Below are 12,833 nucleotides of genomic sequence, written 5' to 3'. Positions count from 1 at the left end.
ACCAAGCAGCATCCAATGCCACAGTATGCACTGGTCAAAATGTTTTGTCTTAGCAGTGCACAATATTAGTTCTGATGGTGTGTGTATGTGCATAAAAAAATCAGTCATTGTTTCCTTTTTTAGGGTTTCATTGGCCAGCCAAGATCATGTCTTTTCTTTATCTAGTTTGACTGCTGTGTGAATATAGATCTGCAAGCAAATACTGTTGATGGAAAGCTCTAAGGTTTCCAGCCAGGTGGAAATATTAAAGTATTGCAGTGTTTATATTCATCATCTTCTGGCGAAATAATGAGATAGTGCAGATAATGTAATGTTGATACTAGCAATATGATCCCCTCCACCTGGCTACAGCTGTCTGGGTACTGCCCAGGTGGCATGCTTTACTGTATCTTTTTTCTTCTTGAATGCCTTACTAATCTGTGCTCCACTGTGCCCAGTTTTGTGGAACACTTCCTTCAGGTTGTATAGTTTGCCTGGGAGGCTTTCTATATTACAGATGATGCACAGCCCATGTACTAAGGTGGTCAGCACAGTCAGCAGTTGCGTTGGATGGTGGCAGATAATTGCCTGCAGGTACAGGTCTTTCCGAGTCTTCCTCCTGTACAATGAACAGCCTAGTGTGTCATCTACCTCCGCCCCTATAAGTGTGCTCAAGAAAGGGATACAACCATTCTGCTCTATTTCCATAGTGAAAGCAGTGTTTTGATGGATTCTATTAAAGTGGGGTCCAGAAACTCGTCCAAGAACTGTCTGCCATGCTCCATATCACAAAAGTATCATCTGTATTGTGGAACAAGTGCTTGGGGTTGTAATGAGTGGTTTGAAGGGCTACCCCTTAAAAGTGTCCCAAGTAGAAATTTGCAATCCCCAGTGGGTATCCCATGGCCACTTAATCCTTCTGTTCATAAAACTCCGTGTTGCACTTGAGACAGGATATTTCAGCGTATGTTTATAAAACTTAACTATTTGGGCTTGAAGTGTCGAGACGTGCCAAGGAGTCTTGGAGAGATACTTTCATGAATAGAGACGTAACGTCAAAATTCAAGAGCACGTCATCTCTTTATAGTTGAATGTCCTTCAATACTTTCAGGAAATTTGAAGAGTTCTTAACGTGATGACTACAGTGTTACAACAAAGGATTTTAGAAGCATTGCCAGATAATTTTTTGAATTAATGGTGCCTAGCATTAGCTGCAGAGGTACACCTACCTTTATGGATATTCGGTAGTCCATGAAGGAGTGGTGTTGCTGGCACTCTGGGCTAGAGCCACTTCTTCATTGCCTCTGGTAGATCTGAGCTCTTTAGCAGAGCAACTGTTTTCCTGGTAACTGTCAAAATAGGATCATTCTAGAGTTGCCTCTAGGCTGGGTCCTGTAGCTGTGAGCCAGTTTGATAATGATAGTCATTGGTGCACATCAGCACCATTGCATTCCTTTTTTATGTCATCTCTCACTGATCAGGGAGGGCCACCCCCCCCCCCCCCCCCCATTCCACTGCAGAGAAGTTTACTTTCATAAATTCGGACTTGTTGATAACCTTGCAGGTTTCTCCTCTGCTTCTTTCTTTGGCAGCCTTGAATTGCTTTGTCCACACCACCAATTATGTCCCACTTCGGTATGGTCCTCAGGACAGGCACAAAATTCAGCCCTTTCATGAGATCTGAAGTTGTAGATGAATTCATTACTTTCTCTTTTAATTTTACAATAGCTCTTATGTTAGTCATATGAGTTCCCAACAATCTCTCAAATTTGCCCTGCTGTTTCGTGGCAGTGAATAATTCCTGCACCTTGCTGTCTGCATAGGAGCTGCACTTCACCCACTCCCAAGTGTATGCTGCTAATGCCTTTACAATTTGCATGTGGCATGTGAGCAGAATAAGCACATTCTTGTCCAGTTCATTCCATGAAAATTGAATGTCCTCCCTCACCACAGTCATACTTGCTGGTTATAAAATCCAGTCAGTCTTCATTGATTTCACTGGGTGTCATAGTTCTGGAAACTGTGGTAGGGTGTTCTCATCTCAACACTGTCATGGGAAAGATATTGTGCTCAGAAGTTTTGCTTTACTGGTGCATTAGCTCTGCAGTTGTTTGAAGCTGCAGAGCATCTTCTTCCTATAGAGGTGTTGCATGCGTGAATGTAGACTCTCCTGTGTATTTTACCTTCAGTCTTATCCACAAACTGCCCATCCATTGCTTTATTGCACAGGTCGAGTCTCCAGGATTGATGTACAGTTTTCCAGTATTGATTTTTGATGTGCTGTACTTCAAGAAGTCTTATGTTTTGACGTCAATCACAATTGATTATTGGCTGTCTTCTATGTAGTCTGCCAATGCATTTTTTTCTTACGAGGTGCTATCCAAAATTTTCGGGACTGGTCCTACCACCTGTTGACAACCTTACCTTTGGACTGATGGTCACCATCAGCCTTGAAGTAGTTCCCATCTGCACGCACGCGCGCACGTGCGTGCACACACACACACACACACACACACACACACACACACACACACACACACACTCTCTGGTCCCAGTGCTTCTGCCACTGGTCAAACGTTTTCTGGAAGTCCTGTTCTTTGAGGGTGTCACTGCCAGCGATGCTTCTTGAATCCTCTCTAGAGTGTCAAACCGGCGGCCTTTCAACTTGAGTTTCAGCGCGAAGTCGCAAGATGCCAAATCTGGCGAGTATGGTGGGTGGTGTACAACTGCCATGTTTTTTTGCCAAAAAGGTCCTGGTGAGCAAGGACGTGCGACAGGGTGCGTTGTCATGATGCAGCAGCCAGTTCCCTTGACGCCAAAGTTCGGGCCATCGTCACTGCACGTTTTCACGGAGCCATTGCAAGACATCCCAGTTGTATGACGAATTCACTGTTTGGTTGGGTGGGACAAATTCTTTGTGCACAATTCCCTTGGTATCAAAGAAAACGACGATCATGCTCTTCACTTTGCTCCTCACCTGTCTCACTTTTTTTGGGTCTTGGAAAGCCTGAGCGCTTCCACTCAAACACACACGTGCAGCTCATGCTCTGCCCCCAAAACACTTGTTGTATCATTGAAAGGGTCTCCGTAGCACTTTTCCCGAGCTTCGCACAGAATTTGATACACACGCACTGTTCTGTTTGTGGATCCACCGTAAAATCACCACACATCAAACACAGACTATTACAGAAATCACTATGGACATGCAACACGTCCTCCCAGCTGAATGCCACTCTGCACACTGACTTATCAGATATGCAGCTCTCGCCACCTAGCGGTGCAAAGATCTACTACTCCTACTTTCCAGATGGCAGCACCAGTCACGAAAATTTTGGATTCCACCTCTTATTCCACCATCTGCCTTGCTTAGTATAGTATTCTGGCCCTGAATGTATGGTGAAATTGTTATAGGTTTTCTTGTTTTACTGTCCAGATTTTCCAGCTCTACTTGTGTCCTGATGACCAGTGCTGCCCAGGTATTGATTGCCTTGATGCTATTTTAGCCATTCAGCGAGCTTTTAAAATTTTTTCTGGCGATTTAAGTGTACTGTTTGCTGACCACACTTTTTACATGCAAATGCTTCATGATGTCCAACACTGTAATGCTCAGATACAAAATGGTGACACTTGATGATTTGTCCATTTGGTATTTCGATACCTTCACTTTCTTACATCTTGCCCTTCGTTAGTGCCAGTGTGGCACACCTCTCAAACCTCAATTCCGTGCTGATATTACAGCTGAAGATTTGCACTGTATTTATCAGAGACTGGATTTTGGTTTCAGATTTTCTGTAGAGTCCCTCCTGAAAAAAACCTCTATTAATGTTGAACTGTCTGTGACTTTCTTTTCTGATAAACTGTTCTGTTTTCCATCGCACTATCACATTTTCAGCAAATTTCCTGATGTTTCTACTGATTCTGATGGTCTCCATGCACTTTATGATCCAGCTGTGTGTCAGTGAGTCAAAGGCTCTTTTGTAGTCAGTCCAGGTCATATCTATATTTGTTTTCTGGCTTTTGCAGTTTCCTGCAATCATTTTGTTGATCAGGTCTTTTGTGCTCCTGCTTCTTCAATTGTTACCTACATGTTTTACTGGTATAATGCGGAATTCTTCCCGAAAGCCCTGAATTCTGTCAGCTATGATGTCTGTCAGCAAACATGATATTGACCTGCAAGTTCCCAATATTGCCCCTTTAACTGTGTTCTGCTTTATTAAATACTTATTCCAGTTGTTAACCAGTCACTGATGTTTCCTGTCTTAGCATTTTGTTATACAGTTTGGCCATTCTCACAAGCTGACTGATAAGGTATTTGAGCCAGAGGCTGTGCAGTTGATTGGTGGCAAGAGATGCCCAGTTCATGATTGTATTCTTCTTCTTGTTTTTCTCCATTTCAGGTTTTATCTCCAGTTGTTGCATTCTGTTGTTGGAAAGTTTCTTCTCAAAGACCTGTATCTGCACATGAGTTTAGTTGTTGTCTTTTTCAGTAACCCAGAGGGCTTCCCTGAACTGGGTTGTTGCTTATTTCTCTGGTTTCTCAATGTCTGTATCTGGTAGCTGATTCAGTCTCTGGTCAAAATACCTCTGATGGGATTGGAAAGTTTGATGTTGTCTGCAGTGAATGGTCCTGGCATCATATCTTTCAGTTTTCCCGGCTGTTGTAGTTATTTGGTGCTTTGATTTGTCCTGTAAATAGGCAATATATTTTATGTGATACTCTTTGCTCTTCTGGTTATTCAGTTTATGCTCTTCAGGTTTTTCAAGTTGTTTGCATCAGATCTCAAGCTTCTGATTTTCAGTTAGTCAAACTATCTTCTTTGCTTTCACAGTCGCTTTCCTGGCAGGTTTTGAATGCAGTAACCCACGTCTTTTGTTACTGTTACGGCTGTACTGTAGCAAGCTGGTTCATTTCTTCAACTGCCATTATTTGGACAGTTGCAAGTGTAGCATTGATGTCTTTCATCTGTGGAACCCATTTTTTCCTGCAGACAGTTTATAAAATTGGTAGCCAGCTCCTTTCTGCATTACATAACATGGGCCATAATTTTATATTTGTTGTTTTTGACTCAGTGTAGCACAGGCATATTTTAGTGACTTCTTGTTCTTCTTCATCCTGCATTATTCCCAGGTTTGTCATGTTCATGTTGTTCAGTGATGGGAGATGTTGCAGGTTGTTTTACTTCTGTTCCACAAGTTTTTGAAATTTCTTTGAGTTCCATTTCACTGAATGCATTGTTCTTATGATAAATTTCCTCTGACAACTACCTGTAATTCTGCTGTCCTCAGTTATGGATATTCTCGCTTCCAGAGATGGTACGTGCACTCGTGGCAGCAACATTTCTGATGTTCTGTTGATTAGTAGAATTTCGTGGCTTTGCGGTTCTCTGACCTAGTATATTTATCTCAAGATTTTAAACATGGCTGCAGCAGCAACTGTTAAAATTCTTCACAATAAATATTTATGTTGCTTCTGGTTTTAGCCAACTTGTTGATGGCTGTTCAGGTTCCTCTGAAATCAGCATCGTCCTTTTACCCTGAATGACGACCAAACCAGTACAGGTTTCTTTTTGGTTTGGTACTCCATTGGGTTGAATTATTGCTACCAATTTTGAATCTGTGGGTTATTATGGCTAGAATGAGAGCTGACTCAGCTGCAAATTCTATATACTGTAGAATTTGACAGGGACTGTATCGGGCCCTTGAGCCATCTTTTTAATTTTTGTGATTTAAGCTGTTTTCAGTGCTGCTAATACTGATCACTCATCTTAACAGTAGTGAGAGAGTTAATCAGCAGTAGTATTTTTCTTTGTAAAGGAACATCTGAACTGTGTCATCCATGAATGTCGGGACACTAACTTTGGTTGTCACTGACAGTTTTTACATGTGACTATTTTTATTTCTTAGAGTTCTGCTATGATAGTTATTGACGTTGACATTTACACGTACAATTTATGGACACTACTGTCAAAAGTTTTCCCCATGAGACATGTAGGAGTAGCACCACTGTGGAGGTGGCATGGAGTTGGTAGAGTACTGTGGCTTACATTGCTGCAAGTGGTATGTGCCAGTTGAATTAGAATTTCTGCAAAATATTTATTGCGGTGCAAGTATTTCAGGGCTGTTTTTGCTGGTATTGTGTCATTTTATTGATATCATTGCCGTCATCCATTTATTTCATTTCAGTGAATCTAGTTCAATTGATATATACTCTTGCGGCAGGGTAAGCCATACTCCTCCACCAACTAAACCCCTTTCCCCCTTTTCCCACCTTCTTCCCATGTAATGTTGCTATACCCTCATTCCTCACGGGAAATCTCTGCCGTTCGTGTTCAGAAAACGTAAGTGACAACAACACTGGCAGTGAAAGTGAGAATAGGTCTTTAGGCATGCTCAGATAGACTGATGGTTAAGATGACTGCTTCTGGAAAGCAGGAAATCAGTGTTAGAGTCCTGGACTGAATAGGTTTTCTTATGTCACAACATATTCATATTATTATTTTTTGTGGATGCTGGAACTGTGTCTTGTGTTTTTCTGGTTTGTCATTCCCAGAAGTGACCCTCTTGGACAGCTCATTGTAATCTTTTATGTGGGGAAATTGTCTGAACATTATCATACACCAGGAATTATTTCATGTGGCTTAGCAGAGAGCATCATAGACACTCAGTTATCTGCCCTTAAGAATGTGCGACTTATGTAATGGGATTTAAGAAAAGGCGCAACCCAACCAGAGTCAGACCTTTAAGCCTTTACAAAGCATGTTTTGAAATTTGTTCAGCTCTAGAGACTAACAACAAACATTTTCGTATTTGCTTACTAAGCCAATATTTCTTTACAGTGAAAGAATATCTACACTGACAGAAAAAAAATCACAACACTAAAAAATAATTAATTTAGAGTAATGAAATTTCAGGAACACATTTGCCTAGGTAACATATTTAAGTGATTAACTGTGCAAGATCACAGGTTAATGTAAGCACAAGATAAGCCATTGCAAATTTGAAATGATGGTGCATTGATAACTGGTATAACCACCAGAATGTCAAATGCGAGCATGCAAATGTCTCGCATTGTGTTGTACAGGTGCCGGACGTCAGTTCGTGGGATGGAGTTCCATGCCTGTGCAACTTGGTCAGTCAATATAGTTAATGCTGTTCATGGGCAACACTGGAGCTATTGTCAATGGTGTCCCATATGTGCTCAATTGGAGATGGATCTGGTGGTAAAGTGGCCAAGGCAACATGTCAGTATTCTGTAGAGCATGTGGGGTTATAACAGTGGTATGTTGTTGTTGTTGTTGTTGTCTTCAGTCCTGAGACTGGTTTGATGCAGCTCTCCATGCTACTCTATCCTGTGCAAGCTTCTTCATCTCCCAGTACTTACTGCAACCTACATCCTTCTGAATCTGCTTAGTGTATTCATCTCTTGGTCTCCCTCTACGATTTTTACCCTCCACGCTGCCCTCCAATGCTAAATTTGTGATCCCTTGATGCCTCAGAACATGTCCTACCAGTCGATCCCTTCTTCTTGTCAAATTGTGCCACAAACTCCTCTTCTTCCCAGTTCTATTCAATACCTCTTCATTAGTTACGTGATCTACCCATCTAATCTTCAGCATTCTTCTGTAGCACCACATTTCGAAAGCTTCTATTCTCTTCTTGTCTAAACTATTTATCGTCCATGTTTCACTTCCATACAAATACTTTCAGAAACGACTTCCTGACACTTACATCTCTACTCGATGTTAACAAATTTCTCTTCTTCAGAAACGCCTTCCTTGCCATTGCCAGTCTACATTTTATATCCTCTCTACGTCGACCATCATCAGTTATTTTGCTCCCCAAATAGCAAAACTCCTTTACTACTTTAAGTGTCTCATTTCCTAATCTAATTCCCTCAGCATCACCCGACTTAATTTGACTACATTCCATTATCCTCGTTTTGCTTTTGTTGATGTTCATCTTATACCCTCCTCTCAAGACACTGTCCATTCCATTCAACAGCTCTTCCAAGTCCTTTGCTGTCTCTGACAGAATTACAATGTCATCGGCGAACCTCAACATTTTTATTTCTTCTCCATGGACTTTAATACGTACTCCGAATTTTTCTTTCGTTTCCTTTACTGCTTGCTCAATATACAGATTGAATAACATCGGGGACAAGCTACAACCCTGTCTCACTCCCTTGCCAACCGCTGCTTCCCTTTCATGCCCCTCGACTCTTATAACTGCCATCTGGTTTCTGTACAAATTGTAAATAGCCTTTTGCTCGCTATATTTTACCCCTGCCACCTTTAGAATGTGAAATAGAGTATGCCAGTCAGCATTGTCAAAAGCTTTCTCTAAGTCTACAAATGCTAGAAATGTAGGTTTGCCTTTCCTTAATCTATTTTCTAAGATAAGTCATAGGGTCAGTATTGCCTCACGTGTTCCCAACATTTCTGCGGAATCCAAACTGATCCTCCTGGAGGTCGGCTTCTACCAATTTTTCCATTTGTCTGTAAAGAATTTGCGTTAGTATTTTGCAGCTGTGACTTATTAAACTGATAGTTCGGTAATTTTCACATCTGTCAGCACCTGCTTTCTTTGGGATTGGAATTATTATATTTTTCTTGAAGTCTGAGAGTATTTCACCTGTCTCATACATCTTGCTCACCAGATGGTAGAGTTTTGTCAGGACTGGCTCTCCCAAGGCCGTCAGTAGTTTCAATGGAATGTTGTCTACTCCTGGGGCCTTGTTTCGACTCAGGTCTTTCAGTGCTCTGTCAAACTCTTCATGCAGTATCGTATCTCCCATTTCATCTTCATCTACATCCTCTTCCATTTCCATAATATTGTCCTCAAGTGCATTGCCCTTGTACAGACCCTCTATATACTCCTTCCACCTTTCTGCTTTCCCTTCTTTGCTTAGAACTGGGTTTCCATCTGAGCTCTTGATATTCATACAAGTGGCTCTCTTTTCTCCAAAGGTCTCTCTAATTTTCCTGTGGGCAGTATCTATCTTACCCCTAGTGAGATAAGCCTCTACATCCTTACATTTGTCCTCTAGCCATCCCTGCTTAGCCATTTTGCACTTCTTGTCGATCTCATTTTTGAGATGTCTGTATTCCTTTTTGCCTGCTTCACTTACTACATTTTTATATTTTCTCCTTTCATCAATTAAATTCAATATATCTTCTGTCACCAAAGGATTTCTACTAGCCCTCGTCTTTTTACCTACTTGATCCTCTGCTGCCTTCACTACTTCATCCCTCAAAGCTACTCATTCTTCTTCTACTGTTTTTCTTTCCCTCATTCCTTTCAATTGTTCCCTTATGCTCTCCCTGAAACTCTGTACAACCTCTGGTTTAGTCAGTTTATCCAGGTCCCATCTTCTTAAATTGCCACCTTTTTGCAGTTTCTTCAGTTTTAATCTACAGTTCATAACCAATAGATTGTGGTCAGTGTCCACATCTGCCCCTGGAAATGTCTTACAATTTAAAAGCTGGTTCCTAAATCTCTGTCTTACCATTATATAATCTATCTGATACCTTCTAGTATCTCCAGGGTTCTTCCATGTATACAACCTTCTTTTATGGTTCTTGAACCAAGTGTTAGCTATGATTAAGTTATGCTCTGTGCAAAATTCTACCAGACGGCTTCCTCTTTCATTTCTCTCCCCCAATCCATATTCACCCACTATATTTCCTTCTCTCCCTTTTCCTACTCTCAAATTCCAGTCACCCAAGACTATTAAATTTTCGTCTCCCTTCACTACCTGAATAATTTCTTTTATCTCATCATACATTTCATCAATTTCTTCATCATCTGCAGAGCTAGTTGGCATATAAACTTGTACTACTGTAGTAGGCATGGGCTTCGTGTCTATCTTGGCCACAATAATGCATTCACTATGCTGTTGGTAGTAGCTTACCCGCACTCCTATTTCTTTATTCATTATTAAACCTAATCCTGCATTACCCCTATTTGATTTTGTATTTATAACCCTGTATTCACCTGACCAGAAGTCTTGTTCCTCCTGCCACCGAACTTCACTAATTCAACAGTGGTATGTGGACAATCATTATCCTGTTGAAAAACACTGTCTGGAAACCGTGAATGGCAGCACAATAGGCCAGATCACTGGACTGGCGTACAGATTTGCAGTCATGGTGTACGGGATAACCACGAGAGTGCTCCTGCTGTCATACAATATCCCACCTCAGACGATAACTCCAAGTGGAGGTCCAGTGCGTCTCACATACAGAAAATATTGGTTGCAGGCATTCAACTATTCTCCTTCTAACCGACACCCAGCCATCACTGGCACTGAGGCAGAACCAGCTTTCATCAGGAAACACAACAGACCACCAGTCTGGTCTCGAGTGAGCTCTCACTTGACACCACTGAAGTCACAAATAGCTGAGGTTTGGAGTTGGTGGAATGCATGCTACAGGTCGTCTGGCTTGGAGCTATCCTTGAAGTAACAAATTAGTAACAGTTTGTTGTCACAATGATGCCAGCTGCTGCTGATTGCTGCTCCTGCTGCAGATTTAGTAGGATGTGACAGAGCCATACACTGAACGTGATGGTCTTCCTTCTCGGTAGTGTCACCTGGCCGTCTGGAGTCTGGTCTTCTTGTGACACATTCTTGTGACCACTGCTGCCAGCAATCATGTACAGTGACTATGTTCCTGCCAAGTCTATCTGCAGTATGACAGAAAGGAACGTCCAGTTTCTCATAGCCCTATTACACAACCTCATTCAAACTCAGTGAGGTGTTGATAATGGTGTCTTTGTTGCCTTAAAGGCATTCTTGATTAACATCAACTCGCCATGTCCAGTCTCAAAGGTAACTAACGCTCATGACTATTACAGAATGTATTTTAAGGAAACCTGATTTGTATCCTCGTAGTTGTGCTACTAGTGCCACTCTTATGCAACTGGTGCAAAATTGGAACAGACATAACTTTTCAGATGTAGAAATATGCCTACCAACTTTCATGTATATTGCACAACCCTTTTTTGGTGTTGTGATTTCATTTTCTGTCAGTGTATTTGATGTTCTTATGTTACCTTTGTATGGTTCTAGAATACTGTTAGGATCATTTTACATGTCATTTGCCCTTCAGGCAGCCCCCAACATAGACGGAAAAACCATGTTTCATTAAATTCCCATCAGTGCTTTACTGAGCTCTAAATCTTGACAACATTTTTTTTAAGTGTACAATTCAGCTATTGCATCCTAACTCTGCCTCAGCTTCTATGTATTCTTTGCTTGAACTGAACTGCACAATTGCATTATTATCTATTGATGCATGACCTTATGTGGTCAGGGCCAGTTTTTTTTTAGTAACCTTTCTGCTTCTCTTTCTAGTAATTTAACTGAACCTCAACACACTCATTACTTGTGGAAGACATTCTTACCAAATCCCATAAGAGTTTGGGGAATGTGTGTGCATCCGCACAGAAGAAGGATGTCATGGCCAGTGTTGCCAGAACTATATCCTTATATGGGTATGGTGTCTGTTCTTTCGCACATGTCAGAAAGAACAGACACCATATCCATATAAGTATATAGTCTGGCAACAAGTGGGACACTACGAATGTAGTGTGTGTACACACAAGATGAGAATATGGGTCTCACAGGAGGCGTGCGTGAGATAGTCCCTGCAGTCACGCTATCCTCTATGCCCTCGGTGGCTCAGATGGATAGAGCGTCTGCCATGTAAGCAGGAGATCCCGGGTTCGAGTCCCGGTCGGGGCACACATTTTCACCTGTCCCCATTGATATATAACAATGCCTGTTAGCAGCTGAAGGTATTAATATAATTCTAATTTTGGTCTTAATGTAGGTCATAGTTGAGACTGAACCAGTTGGTTCAAAAGTAGTTGCTAAACATATGTGCTGCAACTGTGAAGGGTTTGTTGATAATCACTTCATGATAAATTAAGAAAGAATGCTGGTAAAAGATTGCTGGTCCTGTGTCAACAAAACGTTGAATCTGAAATATGTTTTTTTTTGAAAATAGTGGCATTGTGTTAATTATACTAAGTCTTACTGCATTAAATTTAGCTTGAGAAAGTAAAAATAGTTTGTAGAGGTTTAATGACAGTTATTTATATGAAAAGTTTGCAACAGTTGTTTCACCTTGTTAATGCCATGTTGCAACTTTATACCAATATACATACTCACAGAGGTCCAGTGTGGGTTGTAATTTTCGTACGGCAGTGAAAAGTGGTAGATATTCTAATATGTTAATGCAGAACTGATTTATGCTGAGGAAAAAAAATTAGTCAATTTTGGCCACCAGATGCAAATCTGGCACTGCAAATCCAAGAAAAACATACAGAAATGTTTCCTTATCTGATGGATTAAGAACAGATGCGGGCAGAAAAGGTCAAACAAGTGAGAAAGGCGTAATGTTGATATTATTATTAACTGCCACTTATACAGTTTGCCCAATGTGGGCAGCACTGGCGATGTCGACGAGATGCTTAAAATTAATGCAGTGGTACCAGTGGAAACTGAGCAACATGTTTCTGTATACTGGTCTTCAGATCAGGTAGAGACTGAACATGTCCCTGGTAAATGCATCCTTTTGCGTATCCCCAGAGCCGAAAGTCACATGGATTGAGACAGGTGATCTTGCAGGCCATGTATCTGGAAAACCTGCGGAGATAACACGTTCATGGAAGGTTGCATTAAGCAGATCTTTCTCTTAGTGAGTGACATAAGGTGTTGCCCAACTTGCATGAAAACAGTGGCTTCCATGCAGTTCCATTATTTCAAATCAGGAATCACATGCTGTACAAGAAGGTCTTGATAATGTGCAGACGTCACAGTACACCTGACTCCACGTGTATTCTCTTCAGAG

The 12,833-nt window shown here is 41.3% G+C and overlaps 1 protein-coding gene and 1 non-coding gene across 2 annotated transcripts in view; both read left to right on the top strand.

Annotated features, from left to right (window-relative positions):
* LOC126475209 (hexosaminidase D-like) overlaps positions 1-12,833 on the top strand; it is a 181,904-nt gene that overhangs the window by 150,760 nt on the left and 18,311 nt on the right. The gene's annotated exons all lie outside the window — the stretch shown is intronic.
* On the top strand, positions 11,648-11,722 carry Trnat-ugu (transfer RNA threonine (anticodon UGU)). Its single transcript has one exon. It is a non-coding gene; the product is annotated as a tRNA-Thr (tRNA).

Source organism: Schistocerca serialis, chromosome 4, assembly GCF_023864345.2.
Source record: "Schistocerca serialis cubense isolate TAMUIC-IGC-003099 chromosome 4, iqSchSeri2.2, whole genome shotgun sequence".
Taxonomy (NCBI): Eukaryota; Metazoa; Arthropoda; class Insecta; order Orthoptera; family Acrididae; genus Schistocerca; species Schistocerca serialis.
The sequence above is the reverse complement of the archived record's forward strand: the minus strand, read 5'-3'. Positions and strand labels throughout refer to the sequence as shown.